This window comes from Peromyscus californicus, unplaced genomic scaffold (assembly GCF_007827085.1).
Source record: "Peromyscus californicus insignis strain IS unplaced genomic scaffold, ASM782708v3 Scaffold_6__1_contigs__length_162567912, whole genome shotgun sequence".
In the NCBI taxonomy this organism is placed as follows: Eukaryota; Metazoa; Chordata; class Mammalia; order Rodentia; family Cricetidae; genus Peromyscus; species Peromyscus californicus.
The window spans coordinates 143,987,511-144,007,699 of record NW_026294584.1 but is presented as its reverse complement, the minus strand read 5'-3'; the positions used below and the strand labels follow the sequence as shown (position 1 = coordinate 144,007,699).

General features: G+C 37.7%; 1 protein-coding gene across 1 annotated transcript in view; it reads left to right on the top strand.

Moving 5' to 3' along the window:
* The first annotated feature begins 10,305 nt into the window (after window positions 1-10,305).
* Window positions 10,306-20,189, top strand: part of LOC128099077 (killer cell lectin-like receptor subfamily I member 1) — a 34,673-nt gene continuing 24,789 nt past the window's right edge. The window contains exon 1 of the mRNA XM_052720737.1: window positions 10,306-10,612. The gene's annotated coding sequence lies outside the window, so the exon portion shown is untranslated. The remainder of the gene's footprint in view (window positions 10,613-20,189) is intronic.

The following is a 20,189-nucleotide window of genomic DNA, read 5'->3' as shown; positions in this document are numbered from 1 at the left end:
CTAATTAATTTGCTCAAAACCTTAGATGGTGACAAGGATTTAAATAGTCCAAGAGAATTATCAGCTGAAGCGGAGAAAGAATTGGTTTTGGTGGAAAAGAAATTACAGAATGCACACATGGATTGTTTGGGTCCAAAGCTTGATTTAATTGTGGTTATTTTACCCTCTAAGTATTCTACTACAGGAATTTTAATGCAGAGGGAAGATGTCATATTGGAATGGATATTTCTACCAAGTAAACAGAGTAAGAAATTGAAGACATATGTAGAAAAGATTTCTGATTTTATTTTAAAAGGAAAATTAAGACTTTGTCAATTAGCAAGAATAGACCCATCAGAAATTATAGTATCTTTAACTAATGGTGAAATTGACAAATTATGGGCAGAAAATGAACATTGACAAAGAGTTTGCAGGAATTTTTTGGGGAGTGATTAACAACAAATATCCCAAAAGCAACAGAATTCAATTTACAAAGAGAACTAACTGGATTCTTCCTCATATTGTATGGAAAACACCAATTCTGGAGCCCTTACATTTTATACTGATACAAATAAATCAGGAGAGGCAGGTTACAAATCAAAAAATTTAAGTAAAGTGGCTCAAAGCCCTTATAATTCTGTCCAAAAGTCAGAATTATAAGCCATTCTGATAATATTAATGGAAAATTTTATGGAACCTATGAACATAGTTACTGACTCTCAGTATTCAGAAAGAGTTGTTTTACACATTGAAACTGCTGAAGTTATTTCTGATGAGGCAGAATGAAGTTCCTTATTTATTCAGTTATAAGAAATTATTAGGAATAGGAATCATCCCTTATATATAACACACATCCCACATTTGATCCTATAAGGGTCTGCCAGGCCCTCTAGCACAAGTTGATCAGTTGAAGAAATAGATCAACTATTGATAAGAAATGTGCTGGAGGCCTCAGAATTCCATAAAAAACACCATGTCATTAGCAAGGGTTTGAAAAAGGATTTTTTACATAGCTTGGCAAGAAGCCAAGGAAATTATAAGGAAATATCCTACTTGTTCTTTATACAACCAAATTCCACTTCCTTCAGGAAGTAACCCCAAGGGTACTCAGAGGAATGAAATTTTGCAGATGGATGTGTTTCATTTTGCATAATTTGGAAAATTAAAATATGTTCACCACTGATTCACCTATTCAAGATTTCAATGGGCAACTGCTCTGAGTTCTTTCTGAAAAGGCTGATTCTATAATCACACATTTGCTAGAAGTTATGGCCATCATGGGTATACCTGCACAAACTATGACTGACAATGCTCCAGCATATGTCTCTAGTAAAATGAAACAGTTTTTGCTTATGAAGCGTATTATAGCTATACCACACAATCCTACAGGATAAGCAGACATAGAAAGATCAAATTGAACTCTAAAGGATATGCCAAATAAACAGAATGTGGTAATAAAAACCCCCAGAAATAGATTGCTTAATGCTTTACTAACAATGTTAATGAAAAGAAACAACAGCTGCAGAGAGACATTGGATAATAGAAAAAAACTATGAAATCAAGCCTGTATACTTTAAAGAAGTACTGACTTCAGAATGGAAACCAGGAAATGTATTGTGTTGGGGAAGAAGTTTTGCTTTTGTTTCCTCAGAAAAAGAAAAGCTATGGATGCCACCAAAATTGATAAAGGCTCGATTTGAACAGGAGAGGCCTCTGAATTAGAAGAGGTAATAGTTCATCACCCAGAGTGACCATTCAATTTAAAATAACTTTAAGACTAAGAAAAGCTTCTCATTCAATCAGATATAACTTGCCAAAAGGGAGCCTCCCCAAAGTTAGGGTTGGGGCAGGGTTTTCTTTTCAGGAGAAAAAAGGCATCCAGTTAAGGAATCTGAAGACCATTGGACAAATGAGACATCTGAAGAAAAAGAACAAATAATCCAGAAAAAAAATGTCCCAAGCAAGAAAAGTAAATTGGCCTATTAGTATATCGCATCTTCAACAGGATAAAATTTTACAAATCTTCCCAAATGTTTTTTTCTGCTTTTCTCTACAAACATATAATGCAAATGGTCTTTTTGTAGTCCAGTTAAATTAAAAACTAAAGGTGGCCTTAGAGTTGGAGTGTGGCTCTTTCCTTCTCTAAACCCAAGCATGCTTGTTAAAGGAAAATCCAAAATCTCTGTATAATGTCAGAAGAGCCACCTGATATGGGACAGAAGAAAAAACAAAATTAAGAGACTATTTTATTGCTACTAACCTCATAATCCCTTGATTTTTTGTTTTGACTCTTCAAAACTTTTTAAAAAGATATGAAATTTATATCAAAATTTATAAAATTAATACATATATATTACACTTTTTGTCATGATATTAATGGTCACATAGAATACTAACTAATCCTAGAAAAAAAGACTTCATCTAGCTTCCTATACATGATTTCGGGTTTGAGTCTCTATCTGTAACACAAATTGGTAAATGATCTTATTCATAAAAAACCTGGAGCCAGATATTAGAGTAAAAGCTGAAAGATCAGAAGAATAGAACAAGCCAGCCACAAAGTTCTTACCACTAGGAAATCCTCAGCCCAAGAGAGATCTACTCCCTGTATATTAACACCTATATACTTTTCTGTGCCCTGCCATCATACTTCCTCTCTCTGCCCAGCTACATTACTTCCTCTTTCTGCCCAGCTCTATCACTTCCTGTCTGTCTGTATAGACCTCCAGACCTCTATGGTTAACTAGTGCTGGGATTAAAGGTGTGTGCCTCCACACCTGGCTCTGTTCCCAGTGTGGCCTTGAATTCACAGATATCCAGATGAATCTCTGCCTCCTGAATGCTAGGATTAAAGGCCTATGCTACCACTGCCTGACCTCTATGTTTAATATAGCAGCTAGCTTTTTCCTCTGATCCCCAGGCAAGCTTTATTTGTTAGGGCACAGATAAAATATGACCACATCTATCAGTTTTCTGCAGTTAATCATGACCATGCTTAACACTGACCTTTGACATCTCCAAAATGATGATGGAGCCCTACAATGATGATTCCACCAGGACTATGATAAGGCCACTAAGCTGATAAACACCACCTAAAGATTGGCTTTGTACAACAAATTGCTTAGGACAATTTCAAGATAGCTAGCTGTGATGATCCAGCCTCACAGACCACTCTAGTCAGGACTTGAGACAAGCCCTGTACTTTCTCATTATGCAGAGACTGGACAACAAATGATACAGCTAGCTCTCTCAGGACTTGAGAATTAATCCAAAATTTTTCTTTTCAGGATTACCTAAAGATGTCTTCACCAACAGACAGCAGGAAGTAAATTTAAGAACAGGAAGCCTACATTCCCAAGAGGTGGGGTGGGTGGTTTTTGGTCATTCAGTTCAGTGGGTTATGGATATTTATCATTGTTTAGGGTGGTTGGTTACAAGTTGTTATTGGTAATTGTCAGGAAAAAAACTAAATAAAGGAGATTAGATTCAGGATTCTTGTTTGAAAAAAAAGGAAGAGATACAGCTATTATAGGGAAAAAGGGTAGATTATTGAATCTACTCTGAAAGGAAAAAAGGGGGAATATGGATATGTTAAGAAAAAAGGTAGATTATTAAGCCTGCTTTTATAAAGAAACTACTAGATTTAAATATTTTACATTGGATTGGACTTTTGTATATTGTATACAAATTTTGTATATTTATACAAAGTTGAGATTATTTTTGTTGGAGCATACTGTACATATATTTCTAATCTTGTTCAAGGTATTGTACCTATACAATTCATTGAGCAATGTAATGTAAATTGCTAGTCCTTGAAAGTTATTATTACAAACTATTTAGGATAAAAAGGAAATGTAGGTTAGTAATTAGTCACCTATTATGGTAGAACTTGTAGTCATATGAGGTATGTTTTCAAGGTCAAAAGAAATATATTTTAGATAGACATGTCATCTTCAAATACTTCAGAGTTCTACAGAATATGGCATTTGTGATATTTTAATAACAGGTACTTTTTTATGACTATGAGACATGTCTGCTTCTGGCAGCACCAATCTACTTCAGAGACTATGATAGGCATCAAAGAAACTCCACATGGAATTTATTTTCTTTGTGGCCAAAGTTAGCCATTGGGGGGGGGGGGGGAATGCCCTTGGGTCGACTGCTAACAGTATGCTGTCCAAAATGGACAAATAGGACACAAAAGAAAGGACTGCCAAACTTTGCCAAGACAAGGTAGAACAATACTTCAGAATATCCTGCTTCACAGAAAAGTCTGCCAGGTATGCTAGGCCTGTAGGCCAAAGATGAATGCCCCAACGTTGCAGAGGAACCTTGGGTGACTGTCCATGCAACCAGCTGTTTTTGTCATTTCTCACATTTTTTGGAAGCTGCTTGTTTGCACTTCCTGCTTACTCAGTTAATATTATTTCCTTCTCCAGTCTCTGAGGGAGTTGAAGACTAGATAGTTATAGCTATAGTTTTCCTTGTTAACAAATTCAGAAAAGAAACTAATTAAAGAGATGTAAAGTGTGTAAGTTTGAAAGACATCAAAAGATAGTTTTCAGTTGACAATACATGTTTAATAGAAAGTGAATTATGTAGAACACTTTGGACTCACTAAAATAGGATAAATAATAGAGTATTTTCTCTGAATTTGTCAAATGTTAATGGACTGGACATTGTTAATATAATTCTTGACTATATATATTGTATATAGTTATTTTACTTATATAAGTAAAATATAGTTTTTCTTATATTAGTTATAACCTTCTTTTATTATTTTAGACAAAAAAGGGGGAAACTGACGCCTCTAAGTTGTCCTTTGATCTCTCACAGCATATTCTTTCACTACACACACACAAAAAAGAAATGTGTAAAAATGAATGAATGGTATCACGAATGTGGAAATTTACTACGTACAATATATTGAGGAGTAATGACTGTCTCTGTAATAATTTATATTGACATAAATTAAACAAAGTTAATAATGTCATCTAAGTACTAAGCAACTGAGCAAGACTATGAAGGGAAGAAAAGTTTCTGTATTATTAGATTTTAAGGAACAAGGTCACTGGCTGGAGAGATGACTTACTGCTTAAGTACACCCTCTGTTCTTGAAGAGGATCCAGGTTCAGTTCCTAGGACTCATATGTCAGGCCACAGCTCTTTGTAACAGCAATTACATGGGATTCTACACTCTCTTCTGACCTCTGGAAACACTAGGCAGATATGTGGTAAACATAAGCTCATGCAACACACACATACAGACGTACACAAAATATAAATCTGGAAGAGGGAAGGAAGAAAGGAAGGAGGGAAGAAGGATGAAAAATAGGTCACACTTCGTGTCAGGACAGAGCTGAGACCCAGTGCTGCTGTGGGATGTTCTGTATGGCAAATGTGTTGCTAATTAGTCAATAAATAAAACACTGATTGGCCATTGGCTAGGCAGGAAGTGTAGGCAGGACAAGGAGGAGAATAAAGCTGGGAAGTGGAAGGCTGAGTCAGAGAGACACTGCCAGCCGCCATGATGACAAATAGCATGAGAAGATGCCGGTAAGCCACAAGCCATGTGGCAAGGTATAGATTAATAGAAATGGATTAATTTAAGCTGTAAGAACAGTTAGCAAGAAGCCTGCCACGGCCATACAGTTTGTAACCAATATAAGTCTCTGTGTTTACTTGGTCGGGTCTGAGTGGCTGTGGGACTAGCAGGTGAGAGAGATTTACCCTGACTGTGGGCCAGGCAGGAAAACTTAAGCTACACAGTGCTAAAGCTGTTTTCGGGGCTTAGTGCCCCTAGTAAACAGGACTCTTAAGTGAATACAACTTGGAGCTCTGATATGATGTGAAGAGCTTCTGAGATCATTCTGGAACTTTGTGCAGGTGCTATTGAAGTCAGTGAGATTAGGTAGGAGGGAAAAAATAACAAGTATCAATCAAGGCAAATAAGATTAATGATCTCTGAGTCTAGCTTTGCTATAATTCAGATCTCAAATGTCTTCATACACTTGTTGCTGGATGCTTAGATCTCAGCTTCTGGTGCTACTTTGAAGGCTGTGGAATTTTAAGAAGGTGGCTCCAGGCAGGGGAAGGTGGTCACTAGATGAATGCCTTTCTGTTCCTGGTCCATTTTTCTTTGCTTACTCTGCCATCACATAAATAATCAAGCACCACATGTTCCCACCACCTTGGGGGAGCTGCTCTCAACATCATGTCTTCCTCACTGGTGGACTGAAATCCCTCAGAAATTATAAATCAAAACAATACTTTTCTTCCCTAAATTAGTTTCTGTCAGGCATTTGGAAACAGTTATGATGAAGTAGTAGAGTGAGTTGATAAGTCCTAATTGGACATGTTAACCAAATAAAGAATTTGGATTGTTGGACCTTTGTGTTTTGTCTCAGGAATATGTCAGTGGCCAAACAAGGAAATAGACCTTGGGAGCTAGCATTAGGAATGTAATCTCATGGTTAAGAAGGGAGAGAAAACGGTAAAGGGTAAAACCTGTTGATGCCATTCTTGCCATGCTTGGACCTAATTAGAGAGCTCTTCAACTCATACAATGATTCAGGTAATTATTGACTTTTATGTTGGAAACAATGCAGACAGAAAGACCTGGGAGCTACGGTGAAAATGGAAGTAAATTTGGAAAAATACATTCAGATTTCTGATTTCTGGCCCCAAATGTAAGGTACTTAGGAGCTGCCACTACCTACTTCAAAGTAGAGAAAGCTGAAAGAGAAATTCATTGGATTTCAATGGGAATCAATAACTCTAGAAACTGAAGCTGAAATTATGGGGCCTGCATGGATCTGCACCAGGTCCTCTGCATGTGTGTTATCACTGTTAGTTTGGTGTTTTTTGAGACTCCTAACAGTGGGGCTGGATGTATCTCTGATTGTTTTGCCTGCTTTTGTAACTCTTTTGCTCCTATTGGGTTGCCTTGTCCAGCTTTGATACGACTGCTTTCACTTTGTCTGTTCATATCTTATTTTGTCCTGTCTGGCTGTCATCTCTTAGAGGCCTTCTCTTTTCTGAAGAAGAAGTGGAGGAGGAATGGATCTGGAGGAGAGACAAAGGTGCTGGGAACTAGGGGGATTAGAAGGAGAGGAACCTGTGGTTGGGATGTATTGTATGAGGAAAGTATCTATTTTTAATAATAATAATAATAATAATAATAATAATAATAATAATAAAACTCCCCTTTGATCTGCAGAGAAACTGATTCATAGATCTAACTAAAACCAAAAGCAGCAATGTGGTACCATCCTAATGGAGCAGGAGCTTAGAAGCACATGCCACTATTGCAGTAGAAATGAATATTTGCATGACCTTTAAAATCATGTTAAGATCCTAGCTTTCAGGGCAATTGGATGAAAGGCCTTTGGGAGATATTTCAGAAAGTTTAGAATCTGGGAATGAAATTGATGGTCTTTACTGGAGACTTCTGTGTCCAATTCCATACCCTTTCCTGTAGCCAACCAGAGTCTGGAATCATGCTCTCAGTGTTCCAACATTCACAATTTTGAAAATTAAAAAGTTTTAAAAATAAATTACCCAGACTATGGTATTGTGTCATTCAAGGGAGACTAAGATTCTGAAGGTGGTAGTGGTGGTGGTGCTTGCCTTTAATCCCAGAACTCCAGAGGCAGAAGCAGGCAGATCTCTGTGAGTTTGAGGCCAGCCTGGTCTACAGAGTGAGTTCCATGACAGCCAGAGCTACACAGAGAAACCCTATTCTCAAAAACTGAAAACCAAAAACCAAAAATAAACAAACAAACAAAAACAAAGAAAAAAACTAGCTATAACTGATATCTTCCTCATACTTAGTCTGGACATAAAAGAATGAGAAAAATGCTAGTGGAGTGTTCTAGAGTTGTGATAATTACAAAAGAGGGGAGACCAAAGGGATATTTGGTATCATTATGACTGTTTTCTAAATTAAATTAAAGACAGGCATTAGTTCATAGACATAAGAAGCTGTCAAGAGAAAGAGATAAAAGCTACTGAATTAAAGTTATTGCAGAGAGGAAAGATTTCTATCCCAAACCACCAAGAGCAAATTTAGTAAGAAGAAATCTATTGCATTTAAAAATTGTTGAAGACTTGAACTGAAACTCTCCAAAATATTTATGAGTGCTCAAGAAGCACCATCATTATAAATTAGAAAAATATATGCTAGGAACCAGTGACATGACTCAGTGGATAAAAGCATTCACCATGCAAGCCTGATGGCCTAGGTTCAGTCCCCAGAACCCACTTACAGATGGAGGAAAGAAGCGACTCCAAATGCCCTCTGACCACCACATGTGCACTGCTACATTGCAGCATATATATGCACATGTGCCTGTGTGTGCACATGATAAAATAAATTTTAAAACAAAAATGCAGAATAAAATCATAATGAGTTGGCATCACACCGAATGTCTAAAATTTGGAAACTCAGTCTTGAAAATGATAGGCAATTGGGGGAAGTGTTAGGTTTTGGATACTTCTGCAGAAATATGAATGGCAGGTATTTAGGAAAGTGTGTTGGCTTCTGAAAACATCAGACACATCTCCTGTGGGATTCTTTGTCCTGGCTTAGATGTTCACTCTTCCAAAGAACGTAGGTGTCTATGATGCATTGTATTTACAATTGTTTTCTTTGTAATAGTCCAAACTGAAAATAACCTCACCACCACAGGCAGATGAACGGGTAAACAACTGGTGTCATGCCTGTAGGATGGAATAATACTTAGCACCAAATAAGTAGTGACCTATTGGGCTGTACATAAGAGAATCCCTGGACAATGCAGTATGCTCTCCTCTTGGATGTGGAAAGCTGGAGTCACTTTAAAGACAGGTTCCTGAATATCATCCCAAAAATTTATACTGGTTTATTCATTTCAAATGAAGTACTTCCTTTTGGATGTTTCCTTTTAAATTAATAAAATTGGGTAAACATATTGAAAAACATTTAAGAGAGTATTAATGATCACAGTAGAAATTTGAGGTTACAGCATAATACTTTCGACAAATGGATCTTCTAATTCTTCAGCTACACCAAACAAACCCTCACAAATTCACTGAACAGTAGAAGTTTCCATACAGTTCTTCCTTCATGAGCTTTCTTTGCTCCACCATTATTTGCTAATGTGTTGCACTCTATTCTGGGTTATTATAGCAAAATATCTGACGCTAGACAGTGTTTCAAGAAGTAAGCTTGTTTCATTCACCACTGTGATGGCTGAAAACTGCCACCATCACATCCGGCAAGGGTCAGCAGGCCTGCATCACAACGCAGGTGATGAAGCAGAGAAGAGAAGAGGCAGGCAGTTTTATGTGTTCATCTTTAAATAAAGTACGATCACACTTAGTATTTGAGCTAAGATGACCTTGAAGAGTTTTTTTTTTAATATGATTTTTCTTTAGTGCAGGCGAACTATCTAGTTCCACACACATTAGGCAGTTGTTGATACTAGCTGTATTCCTAAGCTTTGCTTGTGTTTCTAGGATGATGGGAATATCTCACTAAGGTACACTGAACACTGCAAAGAAAAGGGGAAAGATAACGGTAGCATTCTTCCACGGCTGGAGGGGATGGATCCAAACAGCAGTGAAACTGGGTTTCATCAGAGTATAAGAAGAACCCAATTCTCTGAGGCAAAAGTTGAGTTAGGGAGCCTCCCTCAGGGAAAGAGCTAAGAGATTTTCAGACTGACAGTCTGTTGACTCTTCTTTGTAATGTTCTCTTTTGAGTGCAAGGAGGATATGGAACTGTGAGGAATTTGACAAGAATGAAGAATGTGCAATAAAACACACCACGTGTATGAAAGAGTCACGGGTGACACTAAAAAAGTAAAACAGAACTCCTGTCGGTGTCAGGACAAGCTCATTTCGGTGATCTTGAGTTTTTTCTCTTTTTAGTTCTCTGAGAGTTTCACACATGTTTTGATCACATTCACTCCCCTCCCCCAACTCTTCCCAGATCCACCCCCATCTCCCACTTGTCCAACTTTCTGTCTTTTGCTTTTTATAGCCTTCAAGATGAATTTGTGCTTCCTGAATATTCTTGGATGTGTGATCTTGCACTGGAGTGTGGTTGACTTCTCAGGGGCTACACTGTTAGAGATAACAATCTCTCCCTTTCCCAGCAGTGTCTCCATGGAGACACTAGTGAAATCACAGCCTTGATCTTAGAGAAAAAGATGCCTGTGCAGTTTAGAATGACAATGAGTAAAGGGTGAGAGACTCTAAGATAATGATTTGAGTATTTTTAAATTTTAAAAATTTTGACAAGAAACAAGGGACTATTACATCAGGTCACAAAGTGCTACACAGATTATGGTAAGATATTTTTAGATAAAAAGATCCAGTAATTAGGGCAAACATGCATGTGCAGCTGACCTGCAAAGCAGGGGGAATTCTCAGAGGTAGGGAAGGAAAGATACTGAGTGCTCAGGTGAAAGACAACTGGGTCTGATGCACAAACAGGCTGAGTGCCATCATCACTGACCAAAGAAGTGAATTCTAAGGGGCGATGGAAATCATGAGAGAACGAAAACAGCTTAAAGAGGCTCATCTACAGCAGAGAGGGAGCACGGATTATGTAACTGAGACTTCAGATAGAGCCAAGGAGCTAAATCAGGTAAAAATGTGTTGCTATGTTTTTATACTCAGAAGCTTATGACCACTGCTTGTATTAAATGATAGCTGGGAAAAGGATAGATTCTTAGAAATACACTGTGTCTTCTTGCCATAAACAACGTGCAGGAGATGACTCATCATATGTTTTTATCTTGATAATTTGAATTCTTCAAGGTTTTTTGGGGGGTTTTATTGTTGCCACTTTCTTATGGTTACTGGGCACAAAATCAAAGGCCTACCTCATGCTAGACAAACATTCTGCCATAACAGCTCTCTTCACTTTTTAAAAACCTTGAGATGGTCTCATTAATTGTTGGACTTGAACACACTCTGTAACCCAGGAAACCCTTGAACTTGGCACTCAGCTGCCTTAGCTTCCCAAGTACTTGGGATTTCAGGCTTGTGACACTGAGCTTGGATTTATTTATATTTTTCTTATTCAAATTCTTTTTTAATTCTAAATTATAAAATTATTATATCATACCAGTGTATAGCATGATATATAATTACAGTAAAACATGAGAACACTGTAATTTGGCACTGAAAAGTACACATTATAATTTCTATAAAAAGGTACAAAAGTAACTTTTACTGTAATAATTCTACCCATTATTTATTTTTGTGAAACTCTACTTCCATGTAACCCTGGATTATTCTTTTTCTCTAAGGCCTCACACTTGACATATTCCTACTTAAGAGCTTTTACATGTAACATTCCCTCACACATTTTAAAAGGAATGAACTGTGATGTGTGAAATGTTTTTCAAAGTATACTCAGTGGAGCAATAAAATCACATACTCTCTTCCTGAAAGGTATCTGGTGGGGGCAGGGCGTAATACATTAGCAGTGAAAAAAAAAAAAAAAAGCACTTCCTTTCTTTATTCTCACAGACTAATTCACAAATATAGAGCATTTTAAAGTTTTTGCCACATAGAGTTGTCATGTTCTTTTGGGCAGCACATCATCTGTTGTGCAGTTTCACTCATCTAGTGAAGCACTGGGGTGCTGTTTAACTCCCAGGATTCTTTGATAAAACAATCAGACTAGAGTGAGTCACTCTAGGTGAGTAAGTTGCCTTTACTTGTGCGTTTCTTTCAAGTTGTGAGCATGTGCAGCTCTTGGATGATAATTTACGTCTCAACAAAACAATTTAAATGTTAGCTTGGAGGCAAAGTAATTTCTGTGAAATATGATATATCTCTATTTTATAAGCAATCCTGTAAAGTGAATCTAGCTATCCTTTCCATATGATTTTTCTTTTGTATTAGAAATTTTATTTTGCCAGCTGTCTAGCATCTTCTCTCAAATTGAATTAATTAATAAGTCTTTGTTTTCTCACTATCTTAAAGTGTTTGCTAAGTGGGTGAATATATCATTTTGCTTTTTATAGTTAGTGACAAATTTCTTTCCCAGTAGGTGAATAATAGTTTATCTTTCTCTCTCTCTGTCTCTCTCTCTCTGTCTCTCTCTGTGTCTCTCTCTCTCTCTCTCTCTCTCTCTCTCTCTCTCTCTCTCTCTCTCTCTGTATGTTGTTTGTGAGTGTGTGTGAGAGTGATACTCTGTACCCTTTTGTCTGATTTGTACATTCATAGCCATTGTGTAAAATTTACTGGTTTTATAGGGGGAAATGGCATGTAATTAATTGGATTTATGTGATTAATTGGGAAAATCTTTTTATGTGTTTCTTTGTAATGAAATTGGCATTATCTATAAAGTTATGTAGTTATAGCCCTGTCCGCTATTTTCCTCACTTTTGTCTAAAATCATCATTTTTTAGTTTTGTTTTGTTTTTTTGCTGGAACTAGTTTATTTTTATGTGTTTCTTATTATATTCTTCTACTGAGCTACATATATAGTTCTTAGACATTCCATCATCTAACTTAAATAATTTTCTTTTTTCCTTTTATTGAAAAATAAGATTTTTTTCCTCAGATAATATAACCAGATTATAGTTTCCACTCCTTCCATTCCTCCAAGTTCCTAACCACCTCTCTTTCATCTCGATTCACTCCCTTTCTGTTCTCATTAGAAAAGAAACAGGCTTCTTCACACTGTTCCCTGAGCCTTAGTATGGGAGTGTTCTGCAGATGTATCTAGTAGGGCTGCCCTCCACAGCTCTGCATTTTGATTGATTGTGAAACACAGCTTTCTTAATATCTTACCAGGCCTTTAAAATGAATGTGTATGGGTACCAACACATGTGGATAAATGAATTCAACCAATTTTTAGATAAATTTTTAAAAAAATGTAAAAATTCTCCATCTTAAAAGTATTTATTTCAGTTAAAAATATGTACTTCAGTTTTCTCCTTTTATGAAATTATTCCTAGAAAAAAATCATGGATAACAAAAATGTTTCCATATCAAGACATTTTCCACTGTTCTGTAGTTTTTGTAACTACATCTCTAGGTAGCTTTTAAACACATGCTTTAATTTCCAATGAAGTAGAAACCTTTCCAAATTCACACAAAACCCTGCAAACATAGTGTATCGCAACTCTGCTATTTTTTATGTGTGTTAAGTGAAAGGGCCTTGGAGTTGCCACAGAACACATCCAGACACCAAATTCTCAGCACAAAGATTTTATTGCCCCAGAGGGGACAAGCAGGCGGGTGGGAGTGTGCCTGTGGATTAGACAAAGACAACAGCAGGTATTTCTGCAGAAGTGGTTTTAGAATAAATAGGGGAGGTCTGTGTTAGGATGAGTTTGTAGTTTCTGATTGGACAATAGTCAATGTAGCCAAAGTATGAATTTTATTGTTGGACCTTGGTGTTTTGAGAGCTGGTCGTTGGTGATCAGCCTCAAGAATGAGTTAGGCATAAGGAAGTGGCCAAATAAGGGAGTGGACCCTGGTAGCTAGCTTTAGGAACACAATCTAATGGTCCAGTAAGGGAGAAAGAGGGAAGGGCAAGACCTCTAGTGTCATGTTTGCAGTGCTTGGGCCTGTTGGAGAGCCCTTAAGTCCCAACTTTTTATTTTATTTTGGGTTTGTCAGGCGTTAGGTAAATGGGCATCATTCTTCTGGCTACTTCTTGATGATCACCAGCAATTATCAGGGAAAAGGTAGTTATTAGTCTAAAGGGATTAAAGGTGGGGCCAGAGAAAGGGGAGGTAGGAAGAGTAAAAGGCTCAAGAGAAGAGAACAAAATTCAGTAAGTTTTAGGTCAAGAAGCTAGAATTGGGGGGGTGGTTGGCACTCACTCTGCCTGCTTTTTGCTGACATTGGGGCATCCTTATTAAGGACCCAAGGAAGCTGGAATGTTGGCAGAGTTTGGGAAGAATGGGCTGTATAACTCACTGTCTAGGCTTGGTAGGACCATCTGGGGTTAGGGAAGTGTAGGCAGCATTGGAGCAACTTGTGAGGTTAGACCATCTGGGGCTAGCCACTTTGGAGCTGTCTGGGATGCAGATTCCAAGGGAACGTTTGGGGCTGTTTAGTTGCTGGGACAGTTTATAGTTGATTTGAAACCTGCTAGGACAGATAGACAAACAAAAAAGAGGTAATGGCTCTTCTTCCTTGTCAACTTGACTATATCTGGAATGAACTACAATCCAGAAATGGAGGGCATACTTGTGAGAGATATTCTGCTTGGTTTGAAGTGGGTGAACCCACTTCTAGTCTGGACCTTAGAGGTAGGAAGACACATCTCTGATCTGTATCTTGAGGTGAGAAGACACATACCTTTAATACAGATCTTGAAGTGGGAAGACACCTTCTATTAGAAGACTATATAAGGACATGAAACTAGGAAGGTTTGGTTCTTTGCCTGCTTACATCACCTTGATAGCACATCCATTCCTTCACTGGCATTGCAGCCTACTTGTTTGGGATTCCAGCATATACAGAAGACCAGCTACGATACCCAGTCTATATTCTCCTTATTTTTATAACTCATCATTGTTGGATTGGTTGGACTACAGCCTATGATTCATTCCGGTAAATTTCCATATATATAGATAGATAGATAGATAGATAGATAGATAGATAGATAGATAGATATGGAATGTATGCATATACATACATGTATTATGTATATACAGAGAGAGAGAGAGAGAGAGAGAGAGAGAGAGACTTATTCCATAATGTCTGTGACTCTAGAGAATCCTGACTAATACAAGCAGTTTAGAGGAAAAATTTTTATCTTGGGTATACATTTGAAACATCTAGGCCCATAGCCTTAGTAGTTGGAGGAAGGGAATCCCAAGACTAGGGAAATGGGGAGAATCTCACTCTCAGGAATCAGCATATCAAGAAACTTAGGCTGTTGGTTGACAGGAGTATTTGTCTGGAGTCCATTTGACCTGTGACACATGGATCCAAGTAGATTTCTTGAAGCTTATAAGGGTATTTTAAGTTTATAAAATGAGATAAAAGTTTTACCATTGTTTGTAATCTGTACTAAAATCTACATTGTAGAGAAATTAGTAGACTTACGTTTTTGAGTCATAGTAAAAGTTTGGGAACCCCAAAATTATTTTGGCTTAAGAGAGTTAACACATTTTCTAGAGGGCTGGGTATATAGATTGGACAGAGATGTTTGCAGCATGATAAGAAGCATTTTTAAGTCTATTTTTAGAAGACAACCAAAGGAAATTTAAAAATTTGAGCTTGTGATTGTGATGGTAGTAGCAGGAGTTTACAAGGGCTAGATTGATAGCTTATCAAAATGTTAATCAATGTTAAAGCTCTGAGCTTTTGAAGTCTTAATATACCAATTGCATAGCAAAGAGGAAAGAAATCTAAAAATTTAATTGAATATATATATATATATATATATGTATATATATACATATATATATATATAATCTTTTAGAACTTGTATTTGGTAGAGGAGTCACACAGTGGAGATGGGGTTAGTCCACTGACATACATCACAGGTTATGTAGAAAGGTCTTATCTGCCAGGGTGAGAGCCAAGTGAGATTAGAGAAAGAATAGAAGTATTTTATTAGAGTGAACTATGTGATGTAGGTAGTGAATAATGTACTCTGTTGGAGTGGGTATATTAGGGTGAAGAGGTGGGACATTGAAATTGCTTGGATAAAAGAGACTGAATGATGGGTTTGACGCCTTTGAGGCTGGTTAAGGGTGGGAGAATTAGAGTTTGTAGATGTAGGCAGAAGGAACTTTAAATATAGTAGAGAGGGATTTTTGCTTTGCAGCAAGGGAAGGAGAGGTACTCCATTCCACAGTGGAATTAATGAAAGAAAAGAGCAGAGGGCAAGAGAGGTTTTGATGTTCTGGAGAGTGAAAGAGTGTATAAATGGAGGCTGAAGAAAGAAACAGAAGGGATGAACAAGAGTCTTGGGAGCTGTTGTCAGAGTAGAAGGTGAAATTTATGCCAATTTTAGAGAGGGTATCTCTTTCTAGTAAAGGAATAAGGCATGGTGGTACGAGAAGGAAGGAGTGAGAGAAGGAGAAGGCTTTGAAGGAGCAAGTTATTTACCAAATATATGCTGTTATTTATTTAAATTTTTTAGAAGTCTGGTATTGAACAGTTAACAAAGAAATAAGTAGTTAGGTAAGTCCACTTTTGTTAACCTGAGTAAAATTTTATACCAATCCAAACTATTTTTGGAGACTTGTTTCTTTAGTCTAAGAAGCAATATGATGATAAATTGAGAAATTTTATAATTGTTGTTTTATGCCATGGGATCATCTTAAGATTTTGCAGTCATATGGCATGTATTCTTTAACTTTAGTAAAGAAGGCTGTATAGCAGGAATCTTAAAAGTTCTTATTAATAAAATCAAACCTGGAGCCAGGTATTGGGGTGGACTGGAAGATCAGAGAGACAGAACAAACCACAGATAACCTCACCTGGCCAACTTCTCAGCTGGTCTTGTTTCCTCAGACTGGAAGCTTCTGTGTCCTCATATCCGAATGGCTCTCAACTGAACTGTGCTGCTAGAAGCCTGAAAGCTTGACCAGCCAAATGTTTAACCAGCCAAATGCTTCTAGTTCTTGGTCTTCACGTCTTATATACCTTTCTGGTATCTGCCATCACTCCCTGGGATTAAAGGCATGAGTCACCGTGCTTGGCTGTATCCTTGAACAGGTGGATTTCTGCCTCTGGAATGCTAGGATTAAGGGCATGTGCTATCACTGCCTAACCTTTATGTTTAATATTGTGGCTGTTCTGTCTCTGACCCCAGATAAGTTTATTAGGGTGCACAATATTTTGGGGAACATAATACCACCACAAGGCTGCCAATTACAAAGTTATTATATATATATATATATATATATATAATAAGAGTTGAATTTAAGTTATATATACAGTAAGTAGATCTAATTTTGAATGAAAGTTTAATCACATATATCAAATTACGGTAACTATTTTGATACAGATTTTATAGATTTTAAACCATATCTTGTGAGCTTATAAATCCTGAGATAGAGTTTACAGCAGTCTTAGATTTTTTTAAAGCAGAGTGTGGAGCAACTTTAGAGATAAAAGGTTTTTAAGAGTGGGAAGTTGAGGAAGTGTAGAGAAGAATAACTTTATATCTAAGAGATGTTGTGATCATTTGTTTGTGCAGTGGCGATTGTTAACATATGAGAGAATTTGATAATACTGAGGCCATGTTGTTTGTAGTAATAAAAGCTGAATCTGTGGGAGAAGAGAGTAAGGGTTGAAAAACAAAATTCTGTTGAAGGGAAGTTCTATAAGCTCCAAGAGGAAGCTGAGAGAGAGAGAGTGTAGGTGGCCCAAATGGGCTCAAGCATAGCAAAGCTGCAGGGGGTGGGGAGGCCTGGGAGTTCTTAAGAAAGAGGCAAAGCAGGCAGCTCCAGGCAGGAAGAGGGAACTTTAATAGGAATCTGAGACCGGAAGCTGTGGGACTGCAGGCAGGAGCTGAGAGACAATAGAACAGGGTCACATAGGTCTGAACAAGCTCAAGGAAGCTTGGGGATTGCAGGCAGCTCCATTGGGAGGAGAGGAAAAGGGTTGCAGTGTATTGTAGGAGGGAGCTGAAAGACGACAGGGCCACCAAGTATCATAGGAGCCCAAAAGGAACGTGTCATAAGTGACAGGTAGGATCAGGATCACAGGCAGAGAGTCACATAGTGGAACAGCAAACAGGACTGCAGTTCCTAGGGGTAAAAGGCCCAGGAAGGCACAATGAGAGACAGAGTAGGTAGCTCCAAGTGGGAGGAAGCAAGGAAAAGAATCCCAAGCTGCTGCAGGAAGGATTTCAGCTCCTGTTGGGAGGTAAGAGAGAGCTGACATGGCAGGAAAAAGGGAGATGTCTATTGGTGAAATTATTAAGGCCACTCCACGTAGTTAAAGGGAGATTTATTTAATGGCATAACTTACAAATTAAGGGATAGGGAGGTCACGGAGTCTGGGGAAGGTGTATCACAGTCCAGCTGTTCTCTGGAGCTCTGCTCGGTCCACCTCCACTATCCAGGGTCCCGCAACAGAGAGAGTGCCCGCTGATCCAGATCTCGGGTCCCCAGGCACCTCCCTTGGCCCCGCCTTGTAGGCGTGACAGTTGCCGAAGTCTCAATGGGGGTTGGAACTTCCAGATCAAAGCTGGAATGGCTACCCACTACAGCTCCCCCTTTTTGTCTAAATAAAAAAGTTCTAGCCTAATACAAGACTATATACAAAGGAATGGTTATCAAATATTGTCCAGGAATAATGAGGGATCATGACCTAGATAAGATGGAAGTACAACCAATGCAAACAATATCAAGCAAGAAACACATACTAAAATCCAGAGAAGTATAGAGCATAGGTAAATGGCATGTTACAAAGATCATTCCAAAAGGTGTCCTATCCTAAAGAACCTGAATCTAATACTTAATATGTTCTATCTACTAAGTTGTAACTATAACTGCTAGTCTTCAATCCCATCAAAGACCTGAGAAGGAATATAATGGTACCTGAGAAATGGTAGATGGATGCAAGCAACTTTCGGGAATCTTGCGAGAGTAGACCGAGACAGCTGGCAGCCTGGACAGTCACCTAATGTTTCTCAGCATTGTTGGTGCATTCAAATTGGCTACAGGCCTAAAGTATCTGACAGACCATTTTCAGAAGCAGGAATTCTGAAAGACCATCTTACCCTGTCTTGGCAGAGTACAGTGGTCGCTTTCCTTGTGTCCCGCTTGTCCAGAAAGGATAGCATTGCATTTGTACTGTCAGCTGTCGAGGCAAGGGCAGTTCTTTGCCCAGTAGGCCATTTTGTGCCAAGAAGACAAACTTCCAAATGGAAATGTCTTAGAAGCCCAACATTCTCTCGGGATCAAATTGGTGCAGCCAGGAGCAATTGTGTCTCACATCAACAGAATTCTAAGTTATTTAAATGCCATATTCTCTAGGTCTATGAAGTGTTTGAAGATTACCTGTCCATCTGACCTATGTATCTGTAAATCTGGATAACCTAACTAACGTAACTATAGAGATGACAAGCATAGATGACTATAAATCTATAAGTCTTATCTACCGAAATAACCTAAGGACTAAGGCTTCACGTAAACAAGGTAAACAGTCTATAAGCAAGTGTATGGTAAAGAACAATGACTTCAAAATTGTGACAATACACAAGATGTTATAACAGAGGTAGGAGTATATAGTTCGATATGCAATATGACAATAGTCTTAAATATATATCGATATTTATAACAGAGGTAGGAGTATGTAGTGTGATGTGCAATATGACAATAATCTTAAATATATATCAATATACCGAATAGCCTAAACAGAAGTAGAACCTACATAAAGTATGACAAATATAAATTTACATTTGTATCAATATACAAATATTTCAAATAAGAGTAGAAATATATGTACATTATAACAAATATAGTTCTGTATTTGTATCAATATACAAATTATCTTAAACAGGAATATAAAACTAGTTTACATTTGTATCAACATATAAGAATCCATAACAGTGCAAATATACAGTGCAAATTATTTAAGGCTGCTATTTTACTAAATTTGTTTACTAGTATACATAATAATCTACCATAATATCTTATACCTATCCATTCCATTTCTTCTTTTCATTTTTTTTTAGAATACTGAGTTTAATATTTCCTTCCACCCCCAACCCTATAACCATCATCCATAACCCTGAGAATTATGAAACCTAAGGGAGAAGGGGCGTCATTTTCTTAGAATTGCTTCCTGCTGTTTAGGGGGTGATGTTATCTCTGTTGGGTACTGTGAGAAAGCTCAGATAGTTAAATCTCAGTTAGACTAACTGTAGGTTCTGCAGCAAGTCTTAGAGTAATGGGTAAGATTGTCTGAAATTCTGGTAAGAAGTGTAGTATGATGATGATTACCATGGCATCATTCTGGATTGGGTAGAGTTGTTGTTGGGGACCCATCTTCCTTCTGGAGACTTCCGAGACTGCTATTAGAAAAACTTATTTGTTATCAAAATGGAAGGTTTGGACTTAAAGAAGACATAGCATGTAAGAAAGGATTCTGAGAAATCAAGAGTAAGCATGGGGAGAATTAGAATCTAGAAGACAATGGTCCCTTTTATTGGTTTCCTTCTGTCCCACACCAGAGGGCTCTTCTGATATGGAACTGAAGACTCTCTCAAACTTTTCTTTTAG